The 18,236-nt window shown below is 38.7% G+C and overlaps 1 protein-coding gene across 9 annotated transcripts in view; it reads right to left on the reverse strand.

The window, feature by feature from the left end:
• strbp (spermatid perinuclear RNA binding protein) overlaps positions 1-18,236 on the reverse strand; it is a 128,370-nt gene that overhangs the window by 97,385 nt on the left and 12,749 nt on the right. For 7 of the 9 annotated variants that reach the window (XM_067398221.1, XM_067398217.1, XM_067398220.1 and 4 more), the window contains exon 1: positions 3,386-3,505. The exons of 1 other annotated variant lie outside the window; for it this stretch is intronic. The gene's annotated coding sequence lies outside the window, so the exon portion shown is untranslated. Of the gene's footprint in view, positions 1-3,385; positions 3,506-5,197; positions 5,292-18,236 lie in introns of those variants that run through there. One more of the 9 variants, XM_067398212.1, reaches the window with a different exon arrangement.

Below are 18,236 nucleotides of genomic sequence, written 5' to 3' on the forward strand. Positions count from 1 at the left end.
CAGTTACCATGGTAAACTCTTAATAAAATATATGAACACTGATCTTGATAGAATGAACATCATGCATGCAAATCCTTCCCAGCTAACACGACATAACACAATTTATTAATAGCAATAATAATTCACTGGTACTTTTACAGTGGCATGAAAAAGTATGTGAACCACTTGCAGAATCTGTTTTTTATTTAGTACTGTCCTGAGTACGATATTTAACATAAAAGATGTTTGCGTTTAGATTGCAAGACAAAACAATAGCTGAATTTATTAAAATAACCCCATTCATAAGTATGTGAACCATTGATTCTCAATACTGTGTGGTTACCTGATGATCCACGACTGTTTTTGTGTTTTGTGATGGTTGTTCATGAGTCTCTTGTTTGTCCTGATCAGTTAAACTGAGCTCTGTTCTTCAGAAAAATCCTCCAGCTCCTGCAGATTCATCAATTTTCAAGCATTTTTGCATATTTGAACCCTTTCCAGCAGTGACTGTATGATTTTGAGATCTGTGTTTTCATACTGAGGACAATTGAGGGACTCAAAGTCAACTATTAAAAAAGATTCAAACATTCACTGATGCTCCAGAAGGAAACACGATGCATTAAGAGTCGGGGGGTGAAAACTTTTGAATTCAAATATCAAGGTAAATTGTACTTAATTTTTCATCCGGGAAACATGCAAGTATCTTCTGTTGGTTCTGAAGGGCAGTACTAAATGAAAAACAATGATATTTAATTATAATAAGAAAAACTGTGACATCTTAATCCTGTTCAAAAGTTTTCACCCCCCGACTCTTAATGCATCGTGTTTCCTTCTGGAGCATCAGTGAATGTTTGAACCTTTTTTAATAGTTGAGTTTGAGTCCCTCAATTGTCCTCAGTATGAAAACACAGATCTCAAAATCATTCAGTCACTGCTGGAAAGGGTTCAAATATGCAAAAATGTTTGAAAACTGATGAATCTGCAGGAGCTGGAGGATTTTTCTGAAGAACAGAGCTCAGTTTAACTGCTCAGGACAAACGAGAAACTCATGAACAACCATCACAAAACATAAAAACAGTCATGGATCATCAGGTAACCACACACAGTATTGAGAATCAATGGTTCACATACTTATGAATGGGGTTATTTTAATAAATTCAGCTATTGTTTTGTCTTGTGAACTAAATGCAAACATCTTTTATGTAAAATATCTTACTCAGGACAGTACTAAATAAAAAATAACATGCATTTTGTATGATCTCACTTATTTTATTAAAATTATTCACATTTTCACAGATTCTGCAAGTGGTTCACATACTTTTTCATGCCACTGTAAGTAATTTCATGACAATGAATGTATCTACAATGTTGCATGCTCAGAATTTTAACCACATAAATGTTCTTTGTGAAACAGCCCTGATAAATTACAAAAATAACATTAAAATATTCACATGGATATCATCTGACAGCAAATTCTGAATCAGGACAAAGCGAGACAGGTCAGTGGAACGAAAAAAAAAACGCAAGGTCTAGAGATGCAGGGTTTTTTTTAAATGTTGTACTTTTAACTTGAGTTTTAGTTGAAAATGGTGTAGAGGAAATGTCCCCCAAGTTTTGTTGTTGCTTCTTTGACAACACACTCCACTTTTGGGTCATGGCTCACCGGTTAAGAAACACCGTTTTAGACTCCATAACCAACACCTTACAGTCAATACAATGAACATCACCATGTAACACACCACAGTTTATATCTGTGTTTTCAAACTTTTGTTTTGGCACAAACAGCTTAGACTTGCACAGAAATGAAAAATAAATACGTTTCAACTTGTCTCTCTCTCTCAAGGGAATTCGGTCCTTACAAACTAGTGCAATCTTTCGCATTTCAACCCGAGGCAATATGTGATAGCCACAAGCTATTTTCAGACAATGTGCCAAGCAATTTCCAAAGCATTTCAGATGCTGGGCTACAGCAGCGTGTGTCGCTGAGAAAGAACAGTGTGTGCGTGTTTGTGAGAGACGGAAGCGACGCATGAGCTGATCGCATGAGGAAACAAGCATCACAGTTATGCTCTTTGTTCTTGTGAAAGAAAGGAAAGTGGATATTCAGGATCATACAGATCACACACCAATATGGTTATGGATGAAGTCAAACAAACTCACTTCATCATACTTGTGTAACAAGTTAACATTAGGAGGAAGCAAAAACTGATTTATGTAGCCTACACAAAAATTTAACCATGGTATTTTTGCAAAAATATTAGTTACTACAGCTGTGGTTTGTGAAAATAAAAGTTAAATAACAGTGATTTGAAAATTCTGAAGGATTCATTAGTTATTATGGTTTTACAGTACTATGGTATTTTGGCAGGTTACAGACTTCAGTTACCACAATTTTTGGTCAATTTTCCATAATTGTTCCAGTGGTTCATTACATAACTACATCTAACAAGCATATTATTTCTCTTTAAATTTGTATTAATAGACTTGTAAAAAAATAAATAAATTAATTAATTAATAAAAAATGTCCATGACTCGTTTTTTTTTTGTTCCAGGTTTTTCACGGCTGTGGGAATGCTTCGGTTACCATGGTAAAATATTTTAAGAAAAACATTAATAGTATATTTTTGGAGAGTATTTTAACAACAACAACAAAAAAAAACATTTCTGCTATTCGTCTATTAAAGTAACGTCCCGCCCCATCAATCAGTTCTTCGGTTTGCTCTATGCTCAGCTCTAATCAGCTCACTCATCGCTTCTAGGCTCATTACGAGTCGGTAATTCCCGTAAGACTATTCTCGGTTCAAATGAGTCGGTCAGCTATTGACTCCAGAACCGTTCGAAACGATTCAGTCTGATTCGCGGGTGTTTCGTACCAAACGGTCATGTGAACCGATTCAATCAATTCACTGAAAGATCCGCCTCACAAGAAGGATTCGTTCACATGGCTAGTACAAAATAGACGGGTGTGAAACTGCGGAAGTCCCTCTGCAATACACCTGCTGCAAGATAACTACAAACCCTTACTTAACCGACTCTACATAACCGTTTCTGTTGGAAAAAGATAACGAAACAATCCCACAGCACTAACCATCAATAATAGCATTCACCACTGACACAGGTTAACGGACATAAAACAACAGCGTGTTTCAGTTTCTTACCACATTCAAAACAAGAACAACCGGCTGTAAACGTGCAGTTCATAAAACAACATTCAGCATGTGCTTGCAAACAAATCTAAATTAGGGAGAGGAAAGCTCTTTTTAGCGCTGGAGAAAGAGAAAGCAACTTTTTAAATGAAACTTGTCGCAACCGCTGAGCCAAACGAGAGTCTCAACCCCGTTTCTCCAGGGCTCGCAGAGGAAAAGCCGCAAACACGAGCACAGAAAGACTCAAAAGCGCTACTTACTGGTGAAAGACGAAATGTTTAATAATCCAAATGTATACTGAATGTGTAGGAGTCGACGTTCAGACTAATATTGTGGTGTCAGCAGGACTCGCACTCCGCCTGCTACCTCTCACTCACGCGCACTGAGATGAATGAGGAACGCGCAGAAGCGTGCACGAGCTCAATTCATTATTCACGCGGAGGACAGTGGACTGTCCTACGCAAGTTTCCCAACATCGATCTTCCGTGGTTATCACCGCATTACATTTTGCATGTAGAATATTTACAGGATCGTTTTAGTGGAATTTTGACATGCTGTCAGGTTGCATTTGCAAATGCCCGGGCCTAAGGTACAGAGCCTTATAATAATTAACACCTATACGGTATAGGTGTTAATTATTAGAATGTTCTATAGGCTACCCTATATATATATATATATATATATATATATATATATATATATATATATATATATATATATATATATATATATATACAAAAGTAGGCTATTTAGTTACACAAACATGAAAAATATATAATTCATTTTTTACGTTTTTAATAAAAACAAATTTATGATAAATGTATATTAAATGTTTTTTTTTTTTTTTTTTTTTTTTTTTAATAATTACACCCTCACACATATCCTACTGTTCCCTATGAGGATACAAGAGGACTGTCCCTGATGTAAAAAGCCTCTTGGATGTTATTTTCTCTTAATATATTATATAACAACAAAACCATTATGCCTACATCATTTTTTTCCTAAACATTATTGCTGCAACAAATAGTTTTGAGTAAGTTGTGAGAAATTGATTGGATGTGGTGAATATGCAAAGTGTTTCTATGACTGCTCACAATACAGATTTGTGTGAGCTAATAGAAAACTAAAATATTATCTCTGAGATGTACAGTGTTCCTAAACTCCTAAAAGCAGAAAATGCAAATGCTATTTTATAAAAACATGAGATTTATGAAATGCCAAATAGCTATGAATTAAATAGAAAACACTTTTGTCCCACTTCAGTCACAGTTGTGTCCCAAAGTATTCAAATTGTGTTACTCTATTAAACTGTTTATTTTCTATATAAAAATGTGTGCTACTTTAAGTAGCCTACACACTAAAATATATAAAGTAATCGGTTAAAACATAATCTATATTCTATAATCAATTTAGGTCAGATTTGCCCCATGTAGCCTCACAAGTGGGTGCAGTTTAAAGGACAATAGAAAAGGTTAAAGCAAACAAACCACCACTTCACACACTTGACAATGGCACGCTTGGTACTTCACAGCAAAATTACACAGTTTAACAACCAAAGTTTATTTTGGCAAAGCGATTGATGCCTTCACCTCAATTAAAATAGTCTCACATAACAAGCGAGTTTTTGTTTCTCTCCTTCAGCCCCAGATACACAGCCTAATAAATTATTCAGCTACAGCAGATGCACCAGCACAACCTCAATATAGCCTACCAAAATGCAGCATCTGAAAGCGCGAGGTGAAGTTAAATGCACGCGCGTGCATGTAATTCATCCATTTGAAAGCCGATACAAAAACCATCGTCCGAGGAGCGACTGCATTGCCTTGCCTGAAAGCATCAAATAAAGATACGATGGCATTTGCAGTTAAAACTACGAATCGCGGTGGTCGATAGATGCGCTCAGATCCGCAGATACCGTAGCTACATTAACTAATACCAGCAGCACATATGCGGATAGACACAGATGATGTCCACATGAAACAGTCATCGCAACAACACGATACGCTTTAAACCCATATGTGTGTTCCTATCGCATCGTAGGATCTTAAAGCGTCCCGAACAAGATGAATTACCGTGGTCTCGTTGGCCGTATTCCCCCGCTGGACCGATATACCTCCAGTCAAGTGTTTCTTTCTCCGGTTGTCTCTCTATCTGCTTTCCAACTGTCTCAAGTATTTGGACCACGGGCGCGTTCACGTCATGATATGCGCGTGCTCTAATTGGAGGGCTGCTGCTCTGCAACAACTGATACAGTGTTACACTGTTTCACCTGGTGAAACATTTGACTGTCTTACAGTGTTATCTTTCGAATTATTAAGTATTGAGGCTAAGTTTATCTTTGCCTTATGCTCTGGAAAATTTCCAAATATGTATTTAAAGGAAGAGCCCAGACCATTTTGTCATTGCACCTATTTTTATCAAATATTATCAAGCATGATTACTTAGTTATTACAGAGCTTACTCAAATAATCCACTAAGAATGCAGTGGTAAACTGAGGATAGATAGATAGATAGATAGATAGATAGATAGATAGATAGATAGATAGATAGATAGATAGATAGATAGATAGATAGATAGATAGATAGATAGATAGATAGATAGATAGATAGATAGATAGATAGATAGATAGATAGATAGATAGATAGATAGAATTGTTATATTTGAAACAAGAACTTAAAATAACCACCATGTATTTAACTTCACCATTTTTAAAGCTGCAGTCCGCAAATTTTTTTTGGTTAAAAATTATCCAAAATCAATTTTTGAACAAGTACATAACCAGCCAGTGTTCAAAACTAATTATCTTGTCTCGATTCACAACAGTAAGCTTGTAATAATGTTTTATAATAAGAGCGACATGGCGGATTTCCGCTGGAAATTTGAGCATGCAGCAGTTCCTCTGTGCGTCATTACGTCACGTCCGTAAACAGAAAGGAAGGAGTCCCGTCGAGAGGCTAGCCAGTTATATCATGTGAGGATGCTGCCGGTAGCGGCACATTTATAACTTTTTCTCACAGCAGCTGAAATAATTAAACTTTAACTTTCCTCAACCACCGCCAATGTGCAGCATTCACCTGGATGATGTGATGGCAGCCATATTGTGCCAGAACGCTCACCACACACCAGCTTTTGATGGGCGGATTGTAATCCAGAAAGATCCAAATGACAGTCATCAGTGACAATTGGAGATTCACCCGTAGCCAAAAAGCAAAAGACTTTGGACTGTGGAGTGACTACAGAAATTGAAATTTACAGGTAACGCTAATACACACTAAATACATAGTCAAGCAATGCTGATATTGTTAACAATAACAATTTGAGAACAATATAATAATAATTTGCATGGTTTGGCATGATCCGAGCTAAGCGATCATTAGATTTAATCATAATTGGCAGCACGATTTATTGTAGGCCTAATGCTTTTTTCCTCAGTTGGTCAGAACAAAAGTGGCAGACATGTTACTTACTTGTTCAGATGATATTTTCCAGTGAAAATTCTTATATTGGTCACACTTTCAAGACGTAGAATCTGTGATTCTGAATTACAGTGTCCACACCGGTGCGGTGACTGACAGCAAACATTAGATTAATTTGCGCTGACGAGCTGTGCCGGTGCACAACGCACATACAGATAACTGTTCCTCATATGACTGCAATTGCAGGTTTCAAACAGAGATGGCGACAAAGAGGAAAAATCACGGACTGCAGCTTTAAAATAAATTAAAGGTACAATGTGTAATAATTTTGTCTGCTTGAGGTCGCTAGAGGCCTATTCAAAACAAAGACGTAGCTTGATGACGCCAAGTTTTAGAGCGGAATCTTGGGACATGTGGTCTTCACCTCAACAGACGGTGCAAAAGAATAGGGATTGGAATCGGGAAGAACTCGTGTTCATGGATACGATTATTAACTTTACTGTAGTATGAAGCAGTAGTACGGACCGAGTGTTGTGGGAGCTGAATGAGGCCGCTGGAGCGATTGCACAACACATGCATCACGAGCAGCAGAACTTTTACGCTTCCGCTTTTCCGGTCATGAGTATGAGGTAACACAGCTCTGTTTATAATATTAGATACATTTGAGAGTGTTGAAAAAGATGTTATAACATTACTCTGTGTATTCGCTCGGCAGCTGCTGTGAGACACTGTTGCACACTGCCACTGCAGTAAGATAGATCAATTTTAGAATATCATATTAAATTAGGGCTGGGCGATATTGAATGCTTTTGCGATATATCGAATGCTGACAAGCCACGCAATATCACGTTCAATATCGATATGAATCGCCGTCGATATTGAACACGGCTCTGTCTATTAAATGGCGCTCCATTTGAAAGCAGGTGATGGCGATTTAGCGGTAATCAAGGAACCGGCTTTACTGACGAAATGCGCGTGACAAAAGCATACAATATATCGCCCAGCCCTATATTAAATAATGGATGTCTTGTGTTGATAAATGCATGCAATTAATTTTAAAACGTATTGTATAATGGAGAAAATTATGTATTACTGTTAATAAAAATAAAGCTTAATCTAATTATGCTATGTTAGCTACTTGAGAAAATAGTGTTTTTCTGAGGCATGGTAAAGCATGGTAAATCGAAAAATGTGTAATATTTTAAAGTGTCTTTGGTGTTTCCATGGTTTCTACAAAATAAAAATGGAAACCAAGACAGACCGAGGGTAACGCGGGTATGACACAATTGACAGGCGACTCCTCACACGTCCCGGAGCCTTAGTTAAAATTGCGATTTTCTCACGATTTACAAATAGTTGGAAACATTTGGTATATTGTAAGTACTCAAGTGAACAAAATATATAACACTGGCCTAGTTTATTTTGGATATTTTACTGCAAAAATATTACATATTGCACCTTTAATGAAATATAAAGTAGACTATTTGTAAGACACTATCATCTCCTCATAGCCTGCTCAGCTTGGATGAGAGGTCTCAGATTCACTCTTCTTTTAGCTGTGTTGCTGGCCATATAGCACATCTTGTCAAATAGCTACATAACAATCCAGTAAGGTGAGTATGATTGACGAGATACACAGTGACTTCAATGTTTATCAATCAGTTCCCAGACAAGCACATGAATCTGTTCAACCCAGAGCTTAACTGCATAATCCAATCAAGGGTATGAAAACAGGTATGTGTGCATTGAGAATAAATCAGTACTGTTCTAGTATGGAAGGCCACAAGGAATGCAGAATACTCTGGCTCTCAGAGCAGTCTTTCAGAAAACACCTCTTTGGCCGTTTCAAAGCAAGGCTGAACACATTAGTCTGGTCTCTCCTGTAGAACAACATGCCAGGGCTACAGACACACACATATACACACAGCTTACAGTTTAAATTCCTGTTCATTTAAAGGGTGTGTTTGTGTGATACTAAGTGTCTCTGCTGCTTACACACTAGAACAAAAGAGCATACTGTCCTTAAAGGACAAACACTTCTCTATGTGTCATCATAAATGTATACAGCTGGATTTCATTAAGTAAAATGAAACATAATATAACTCTCTATTAAACAGACACCCCTCCCCTCTAGAACAACATAATGTCCCCAGTCATCTATATAAGAGATGGCATAATCTAATAAATATTCATGTTTTTGCATAAATTAGTGAGCTTCAACCTGCAATATTATAATTAGATTACAACAGACCCTCCCTTTGCAGTGCCAAAACTGTTTCTAAACTGACTCGGAGCATCACAATGTATTCAGGCATAAAATGGAGTATATAGATTGAGTATATAAATTATAGCTCCTGCCACAAAAATGGAATGATGTACAAATGATAATAAGGAATATTCCCAGGATTTTGCTCTTATATATGCTCATCATCTAGATTTTAAAATCAGATTTGACTCTTCCATATTCCTATCTGATTTGTTGATGTTATAGCTGGTAGCATAGTGATTAAAAAATTAGTATTATTAACCCATGCAAATTATTCCTTTTGTAAGCCGCTTTAGGTAATATTGCATCAGCTGAATAATCAACTCACAAATATTACAATGCACGTTGCCTCAGCATTTGAATGATTTTTCATTGGTTCGCTCCACGTTTTCATGACAACTTAAAATAATTTGGCATGGTGAAAACCGACATTGTATGACTTGGCTTATACAAAAAGGTAAGACTGCATTTTCTTTACAACGTAATGTGTATGATTTCTTAGTAATAATTCATGCAAGATGGCAAAATACTACTTCTTACTACGAGGCCAGGTTGGTTCTGCTAACATCCGCCAAACTCTTAGTATTTAACTTCACATTGTAACTTATCTCAGATGCTTGTGCTGCAGACATGTATGATAAAAAATTGCATGGCTTTTGGATTAACAACCAGGTGAACAAAAATGAGATGAAAAGGTCTGATAGACTTGCATAGTTGAAAGGACCCGAGCCATATCAACCAAGGGCACCCCAGAAATTGCATAGCAATGCTCTGGCAACCACCCACATCTTTGGCATTGTGGCTGCAAGTATTCACATTTGTACAATGTAATAGTCTAGTTTCCTTTTCAAAACTGAACGGTTCCCTGCAAGGAAGCGTCCAAGAAGCAATCAACTGGTTATTTTGCAAGTCATTTGACTGACTGTGTGTGTGCATATCTGCATCCATATGTGATATGACAGTGCTGCTCTCTCCACCACACCTCCATGACTGGATGCCGAAGACTGACAATCGGGTTGTCTGTCCCCCATGGGTCTTCCATCCTGACCTGCCAAACCCAGAACATACAGTCCTCCTCTTGCCCCTACCTGAAACACAGCAGGACAAAAGCGGCACAGATGGCCAGCACTCTCTCCATACCCCCACCTCCCCCTTCCCAACCTCTCTCTCTTTCTCTCAATAGGACCGCTTCCCTCTTCAATTGTATCACAACAAGCCTGACATTCAACACCGACCTCAGGAGTTAGCTTTTATCTGTCCTTCTTGAGGAGGAAAGGATTTGAAAGCTCTGTGCTAGTGCACTTCCTGTCCGCCTGCTGACACCAGTTCAAGTAAAAGCACTAAGAGGGTTTCCACATAAGGGCCTTCTTCAGTTCAGTCGAAGATCCAGCCAAACTTGCCAATTTTCCAGTTGTATTAGGGCCATTCCAGATGACTGGCCCCTTGGGGCCTGGGAGTACTGGTGATGTTAGACCTTCAGAGGAGGAGATAAATGAGAGAGATAAAGAGACTGAGTAAGGGTAAGGCTGACAGCTGGGTTGTAGGCCCCTAACCTAAATGACAGGTGGCCATTTCAAAGCTGTGAACGTGAAAATAACCAGAGAGCTAGCTAGAAGAAGATGTACCTAAGAGGAATCAAGCAAATATACTGGCGGCAACGACTTATTTACCTGAACAGAAGCAGTAGCACATCCACAAATTAGATGGACAAATCTGATGTTCATACACCTTACCCCACTGGAAAATACAGATCAAAAAGAACTAGTTAACCAAAAAATGAAAATTCAGTCATCATGTGTTCATGTTGTTCCTGACCCATATGAATTTCTAGAGGCTGAGCTGGTTTTTGGATCATGGTTGCTATTTTTTTGGCTTGTCCACAATGGTTTACCAGCCATGATCAACTTGACTAAGAATAATCACTAGGTCATCCAGGTAAAAGTCCAGCTTAAACTAGACTGGACCTGCAAGTGACCATCAATGACAAAGCCTAATCACCCTCTACTTTATGTTGCCCTCAAGCAGCAGAAAGTTTTCTTAAGCCCTATATTTAGTACATCATGTATGTTTAGCCCTATGTTTATAACCAATTAGAAAGGTTGAAGAAGTACCAAAGAACATTCCAGTAAGGTGTGGAATTCACTATCAAGCACCATTTGAAGGTGGGACATCCTGTTCTGGCACATGGTCACAGGAGCACATGATTTTTTCTTTTCGTTGCCTCAGGGCAACGTTGTGCGTTAAGGGGTACTTTTCGAGGATGTTTTGGACAATACATTGGTAATAATGTGTTATAAGAAGGGAAGATGCAGGGTTCCTGGGTGTGCAGGAACACCCAAAGTGATGTGCAAAAATTATAACATACACCTCTATTTCACAGCAGATAAGTGGTTTTTTAAGTTTCGTACGGAGTGAAATCTTAGTACATGAAGTACTTTATATGACATGACACACTACATGACACACTACATGATACCAGACCTATGCAAGACTAGTTGCCCACTGAAGCTAAGCAGGGCTGAGCCTGGCTAGTACCTGGATGAAAGACCTCCTGGGAAAACTAGTTTGCTGCTGGAAGAGGTGTTAGTGAGGCCAGCAGGGGGTGCTCACCCTGTGGTCTGTGTGGGTCCTAATGCCCCAGTATAGTAATGGGGACACTATACTGCAGGGGTCACCATTCCTGCACCTGGAGGGCCCGTGTCTCTGCAGAGTTTAGCTCCAACCCTAATCATACACACCTGAAGCAGCTAATTAAGGTCCTACTAAGCATACTAGAAACTTCCAGGAAGGCGTGCTGATGCAAGTTGGAGCTAAACTCTGCAGGACACCGGCCCTCCAGGAACAAGTTTGGGGACCCCTGCTATACTGTCAAAAAGCACCGTCCTTCGGATGAGACGTTAAACCAAGGTCCTGACTCTCTGTGGTCATTAAAAATCCCAGGATGTCCTTCAAAAATGTTTGGGTGTAACCCCGACATCCTGGTCAAACTTGCCCATTGGCCTCTGTCCATCATGGCCTCCTAATCATCCGCATACACTGATTGGCTTCATCACTCTGTCTCCTCTCCACCAATAAGCTGGTGTGTGGTGAGCATTTTGGCACAATATGGCTGCCGTCGCTTCATCCAGGTGAATGCTGCACATTGGTGGTGGTTGAGGAAATTCCCCCTTCAATATGTAAAGTGCTTTGAGTGCCCAGAAAAGCACTATATAAATGTAATTAATCATGTAATTCAATATATCAATGTCTTTCAAGTGTTTTTCAAACAAAAAATCCTCTCTGAGAATTGTCTTATGATAATTTTCTATATGATTCTATACCATTGTGCCACAATGTTGCCATGAAACAGTAATGAAAACATATTTTGGTGTTGGGAGAGGGTGGAGGGGTCAAAGAAATGTTTTATCAATAAAATGTTACCGAATGAACAAAAAAAATGTGGGGGGTTTTTTATTTATTTTTTTATGTGCCATCAACATGTGTGCAGTAGAAGGTTTACCAGCAAGGTCTTCTTGTGTCCCTTGGACTTTTTTAGCTTGTACATTCAAACTTAGCAGCAATGCTATTTTAAATTCAGGACATTTATTTCCATAATGTCACATATTTCCATGTGAAATAGGATATCCAACAAGACAAGCATAGAGCGGGAATATTTTCCATTAGGAACTGATTGAATTGTGGCGTTCAAGCCAGAACCTAAGGTGTGTTTGCAGACTTCTCTCCTCCTGAAACATCAGCAGCACCTGTTAGTTAGAACTTAAGTAGTCTTGCATAGCCAGACTGACGGCAGAAGGTCTGGACTCTATCACGGCTTTCACTGACAAAGGACCGCCCAAGAGGACTCTTGACTGACATGTAACTGTCACGAATTCAGTCAGTTCCGGACTACACTTCCCAGCATCCTCCTTGCCTATCACATGCACTCACTCCACCAATCACCTATTGCCACATACTCCTGAAGCTCTTTACCTGGACTATAAAGGACTCTCACTCACACACACACTTTGCGAGGTCTTGTTTACTCTGTAGCATTTCCAAGCGTTATTTTCCCTGTCTGTCTGTTCCCCGTGTACGATTCCTGCTGCCTGCCCTTTGGACCTTTTGGACTGTTTATCGTTTCCTGGTTTTGTGAATGATATCTGACTGTCCTGATTCCCTGCCTGTTCAAAGATCACGATTCTGCCTGCTCTCTGCCATACCTGTTTGCTACTGTTTGACCCTTGCCTGTTTAACTACAAACTCTGCTTTAATAAAGCTTGCACATGGATCCAATCCTGAGTCCCGCCTCGTTACAGAAGACCTCGCAAAGTGTGTGTGAGTGAGAGTCCTTTATAGTCCAGGTAAAGAACAGAAAGGATTCGTGACAGTAACACAACCAATCACAGTTCGTTTTGTCATGTTTAGAGGCGATGTCCCTACAATAACAGACTGACGTGCATCTAATAAATTATTCATTCAAGAACGTTGTGCAAGTTTACTGCAACAATCCTCGAAGCCTCGAACTTCACATACTTTTGATGGAGGAGCGCATATGAGCCTACTGTTGTTGTCAATCCTAGAATTTTTTTACCATTTTTGTCTGCATGTTTTAGATTGATAATAGCATATTAAAATCTTGGGACTCATTCGCATGACGCACGATTATGGATGTAGAGAGGGAGGGGGTGGGGTGGGTGTGTCCTTTGCGTTCATTAGCGGCACTGCTCATTCTCACAGTTGTAAACACGACAGCGTTCTTCTTCCGCGAGGGGGTACAGCATTTGTTTCCAGGCGGACCGTTAAAAGAACGCGACACAGAATTCAACCAACCAGATGACGAATTCAAAAATCTTGAAGTGTTTCCAGTTAAGTGTGCCATATGCATCAGACATTCAGCCAACGGTCCGTGGACGTGACGTCTGAAGCTGAGACTAGAACTTAAGTGGCCTTGGTGATGTCATCTGAAAAGAAGGCCATTTCAGAAGAGTATAAGTTATTACATTTCGGCGAAAGGTTACAACGACAAATATTTTGTTAGAAGAAGACCAGGAACATGCAATAAGAAAGTTAAAAGGGTCCATTCTGATTTCATGATGACTTTAACCTACTTTAGTTATATATGCTCGAGAAGTATAAACAAGTTTAAGGTGACTTTTATGACAAGCCTATAACCATTACTGTATTCTTGTAATAAGAAAGAGAGGGTGTTGGGGGAGGGGTGGCACAAGCACCACCTGGCCATCCACTCTGTGCCAGGGCGGCAGGAGTCATGCTGACATTCACCAGATGGTAGTGACCAGCGTGGCACAAGCTGCGGGCACCAGCAGCGGAGAGGTGCCGACGAGCCCAGCAGGTGGTACGGAGATGGAGACATGGACAAGGGGGAGATAAGGTCCGCTGGGCAGCACAGACAGACTGTGTGCGTGAGAAAACAACAACACTCATCTGATCCCCTCATCAGTCTCTGTTTTTAATTTCTAGCAGATGCACAGTGTCAACAACCTTCCCATTCAACAGGTCTGATACACAGTGTCAGCTGTCGACAGTAAACGGACACTATTTTGTCTCGACATGATTGATGAATCTCTTGCCTTATAGGGTGGTAAGACCAGTGGAAAGAGAAAACAGAAAAGCGGGTCTGTATTTAGTGGGTTATTTGGTGCATGCGTTCCTGTGTGTGGGTGTTAGATGAGACATTTATTTTTGGATACCTGCTTTGTCTGTGTTTTCTTATTTACTTCTCCTTTCTCTCTCTCTGTCTCTTTTTTTCTTTCTGTTCTCCTTCTTTAATGTTTACACATTTACAAACACACACAAACACATCTGTCAGCTACCTTACAATCAGTCTAGTTACTGAGTAAACCTTCATAATGAACATCTGTCACCATTAATGGATGAAAGCGTGTTGAGAGCTCAGATCTTCTCAAATCTTTTTTATTCTAACATAGGCATTATATTTCAGAACATTCTCATTAGCTCCTCCCCATTGTCTATCCATGACCCCATTTGAGTGACATCTCAAACTGACCCATCCCATTATTCGAACTGAATAATAGCCCAAAAGCATAAACTATGCTCTAAATCTTAGTGAGCCACCTTGTTTTCTACTGTCTACATAGGCAGCAGCTTTCACTGGCAGCATCATAACAGGAAATTGAATCTCTGATTTGGGACACTATATCCAAAAAGCAACACAAATAGCACTTCTTATGAGAATAACTTGGGAGGCTTGGCTCAGTAGAGATATCAATAGTCTCGCAGAGCCAGTCCTTCAAACTGACAACAGAAGGTCTGGATTTCATAGCAGCTTTGATTGGCCAAAGACTGCCCAAGAGGCGTCTGACTGACATGTAAAGCAACCAATCACAGTTTGTTTTGTTCAGTGTCATGTTAAGGGGTGTGAAAATGTAATGTTGATGTCCCTACAACAACAGACTGGTGTATAAAGCTCTTGGATGTATTTTGAAGAGTGTATGCCACATACTTCACATACTTTTGAAAATCCAGAGTTTAGTTGATCCTGATCACAGTTGTAAACATGACGGTTTTCTTTTTCCATGAGAGGGTTTGGCATCAAGGTATGTTTGCAGGAAGACCGTTAAAGAATGTGACACACACGTCTCATGGAAATCTTGTAGAATTCATACAATGAGATAACGATTTCAAAACTCCTGAAGTGTTTCCAAATTTGTGTGTCTTATGCATCAGACGTTCAGCTAACAGTCTGAGGGGATGATGTCTGAGTAAATGATTTCTGAAGGATCATGAGCATGAAGTCTGAGGCTAAGACTGAGACTATCAATATTTTGACATTAGTGTTTTGCTAAGCTATTATTTAGATTTAACAAACATTTTTGGGATTGAATGAAATAAATACACTACTGTTCAATAGTTTGGGGTCAGTGTGATTTTTTTTTTTAATTAATAACAACTGTTTTCAACATTAATAATATTCAGAGCAGCAAATCATATTAGAACTAGATAAAAAAGTTTGTTGAGACAAACTTTAAGTTGGCTTGAAAAAGCCGGTCCAGAAAGTTTGAACCAGTTTTAAAAGTTTTCAGTTTGAAAGTTTCAGTTTTAGTTTAGTAATTTTGATAGAGTACTCTGTGTGGTTGCTAAGGTTTTGCTATGCGGTTGCTAGGGTACTCTGGGTGGTTGCTAGGGTGTTGCTATATGGTTGCTAGGGTACTCGGGATGGTTGCTAAGGTATTCTGGGTGGTTGCTAGGGTATTGCTATGCGGTTGCTAAGGTACTCGGGGTGGTCGCTAGGGTGTTGCTAAGGTACTGAGGGTGGTCGCTATGGTGTTGCTATGTGGTTGGTAGGGTACTTGGGGGGTCGCTATGGTATTGCTATGTGGTTGCTAGGGTACTCGGGGTGGTTGCTAAGGTGTTGCTATGCGGTTGCTAGGGTACTCGGGGTGGTTCATAGGGTGTTGCTAGATTTTTTTTTGATAGATAGATAGATAGATAGATAGATAGATAGATAGATAGATAGATAGATAGATAGATAGATAGATAGATAGATAGATAGATGAGTTTATGAGTTTGAATGAGTTTCAATGGATTAGAAATAGTACATAGAATGGCACTTGAGTCTAATTGAATTTTTGAGTCTAATGGGTTTCCGTAGTTTAAATTAGAATTTTGACAGTTGGAGTTTGAACAGTCTTGGCTCATTTGAACATTCCGTCAATGAAAGTCAATGGGATTTTTCCATGCTTTAACTGTCTTTTTTAGGAAAACCGTAAGTCCGATCAGTTAGAAATGATATAGCACACTAAGTCAGAACAGTCTGAAGATCTGACCTGAGTTTGGAGTATGTAGAGTTAAAGCTCTAGGAGGAGTTAGAGTTGGAAATTTTAGTCTCAGAAGAAAATAGCATAACAGTAAGTTGGCTTTTCCAAATTGCAATAATATTTCACAATATTTTTTCAAGGAAATACAGCATTGATGAATATAAGACACTTCTTTCAAAAACATTTAAAAAAAGACCAACCCAAACCTTTAAAAGGTAGTGTATATATTATATGTAACTAATTTCAACATTTCTCTCAACTCATATGCTATATTGGATAAATGTTTTCACCAAACTCTGGGATTTTGCATTTACATTTATGCATTTGGTAGAAGCCTTTATCCAAAGCGACTTTGCATTTTATCAGTTCATGCATTCCCTGGGAAACAAACCCATGACCTCGGTGTTGCCATAGCGCCATGCTACTGTTTGCGCTAGAGGAATGCTTTTTAGTTTCTTAGGCACATTACAAATAGAAAGAATTTTGAAAGAATAAAAAAACAACACTAGAAGGCATCCACTGTCTGGACTTTCCTGTTAGGCCAGATCCTGCTAAAGAGGTGAGTTTCTGTTAAGATGAGGAAACAAACAGACTGGAAAGAATGTGCAACGTTAAACAACAGTCAGGCTACTAGCAGAAAGTAGCTAACTATATTTTCTATATTTAATAAACAGTACATTTATACAGTTGTTACTACTGAACTACTGTAAACTTTCTGAAAATTGTAGATAAGTTAGTAGTGTGTGATAAAAAGAAAGTTTGAATCTGGTTCCTGCAGGAAGTTCTGGATCGATGGGATTGAGGAGCCCATAGTTAGACACAGAGATTTTGCCTCAGCATGTCAGCATTTCCTTGACCCCCTTTGGCTTAGCTTACCCTCAACTGTCGAGGAACAAAAATGTAAGACCATCGCCATTCGCCAAACCCCCCTCCATCCATCTCCCCTATTCTACAAGACCAAAAGATCCTTTCATCTTCTCTTTTTCATCCTCCATTTCTGTCTTTCTCTCAGGAGTCACTTCGGCCCTCAAGCCCACACTCTATCACTTCAAAGGATGAGCAAACAGGAAAGAGAAAGAGGACGGGGGAGGGCGAGTGAGAGAGAAAGTGATTTTGATCTGACAAACATGCCGGAAATAAGACAATAACAAACGCACAATAAAAAGCCCTCTACTTTAGTTTCACAAACAAACTCTTTTTTTTTTTTTAGTGTGGATGACACGTAATCTAGAAAACAACTTCTCTTTTTTCACTTCGCTTTTACTAAAGCCAAACACTGAAACACAAAAGAGGCTTGTCAGCCTTCACACATGAAACTCCATTCATAACACATTTTACATATGATGTATTTCTAATTAAAACCGAAAATTCAAAAAGAATTTTCATTAAAAATGTAGACAGAGATTGTTTTTTTCCCCCCAGGGAATTTAAATGAATTTTGTGAAAAGCAGGCATTATATTATCAATATTTTTAAACTGAAATAAATAAATATTATAAAATTATTAAAATATTATATGGAAAATATTTGTAAAAAAAAAAAATTTATATTATATTATTATACTTAACAGCACATCTAACAAATATTAGAATATAAGAGAAACATTTCCAATTCAAATTTATTGTTCCAATTCAAGTTTATATTTAATATT

This window comes from Chanodichthys erythropterus, chromosome 10 (assembly GCF_024489055.1).
Source record: "Chanodichthys erythropterus isolate Z2021 chromosome 10, ASM2448905v1, whole genome shotgun sequence".
Lineage (NCBI taxonomy): Eukaryota > Metazoa > Chordata > Actinopteri > Cypriniformes > Xenocyprididae > Chanodichthys > Chanodichthys erythropterus.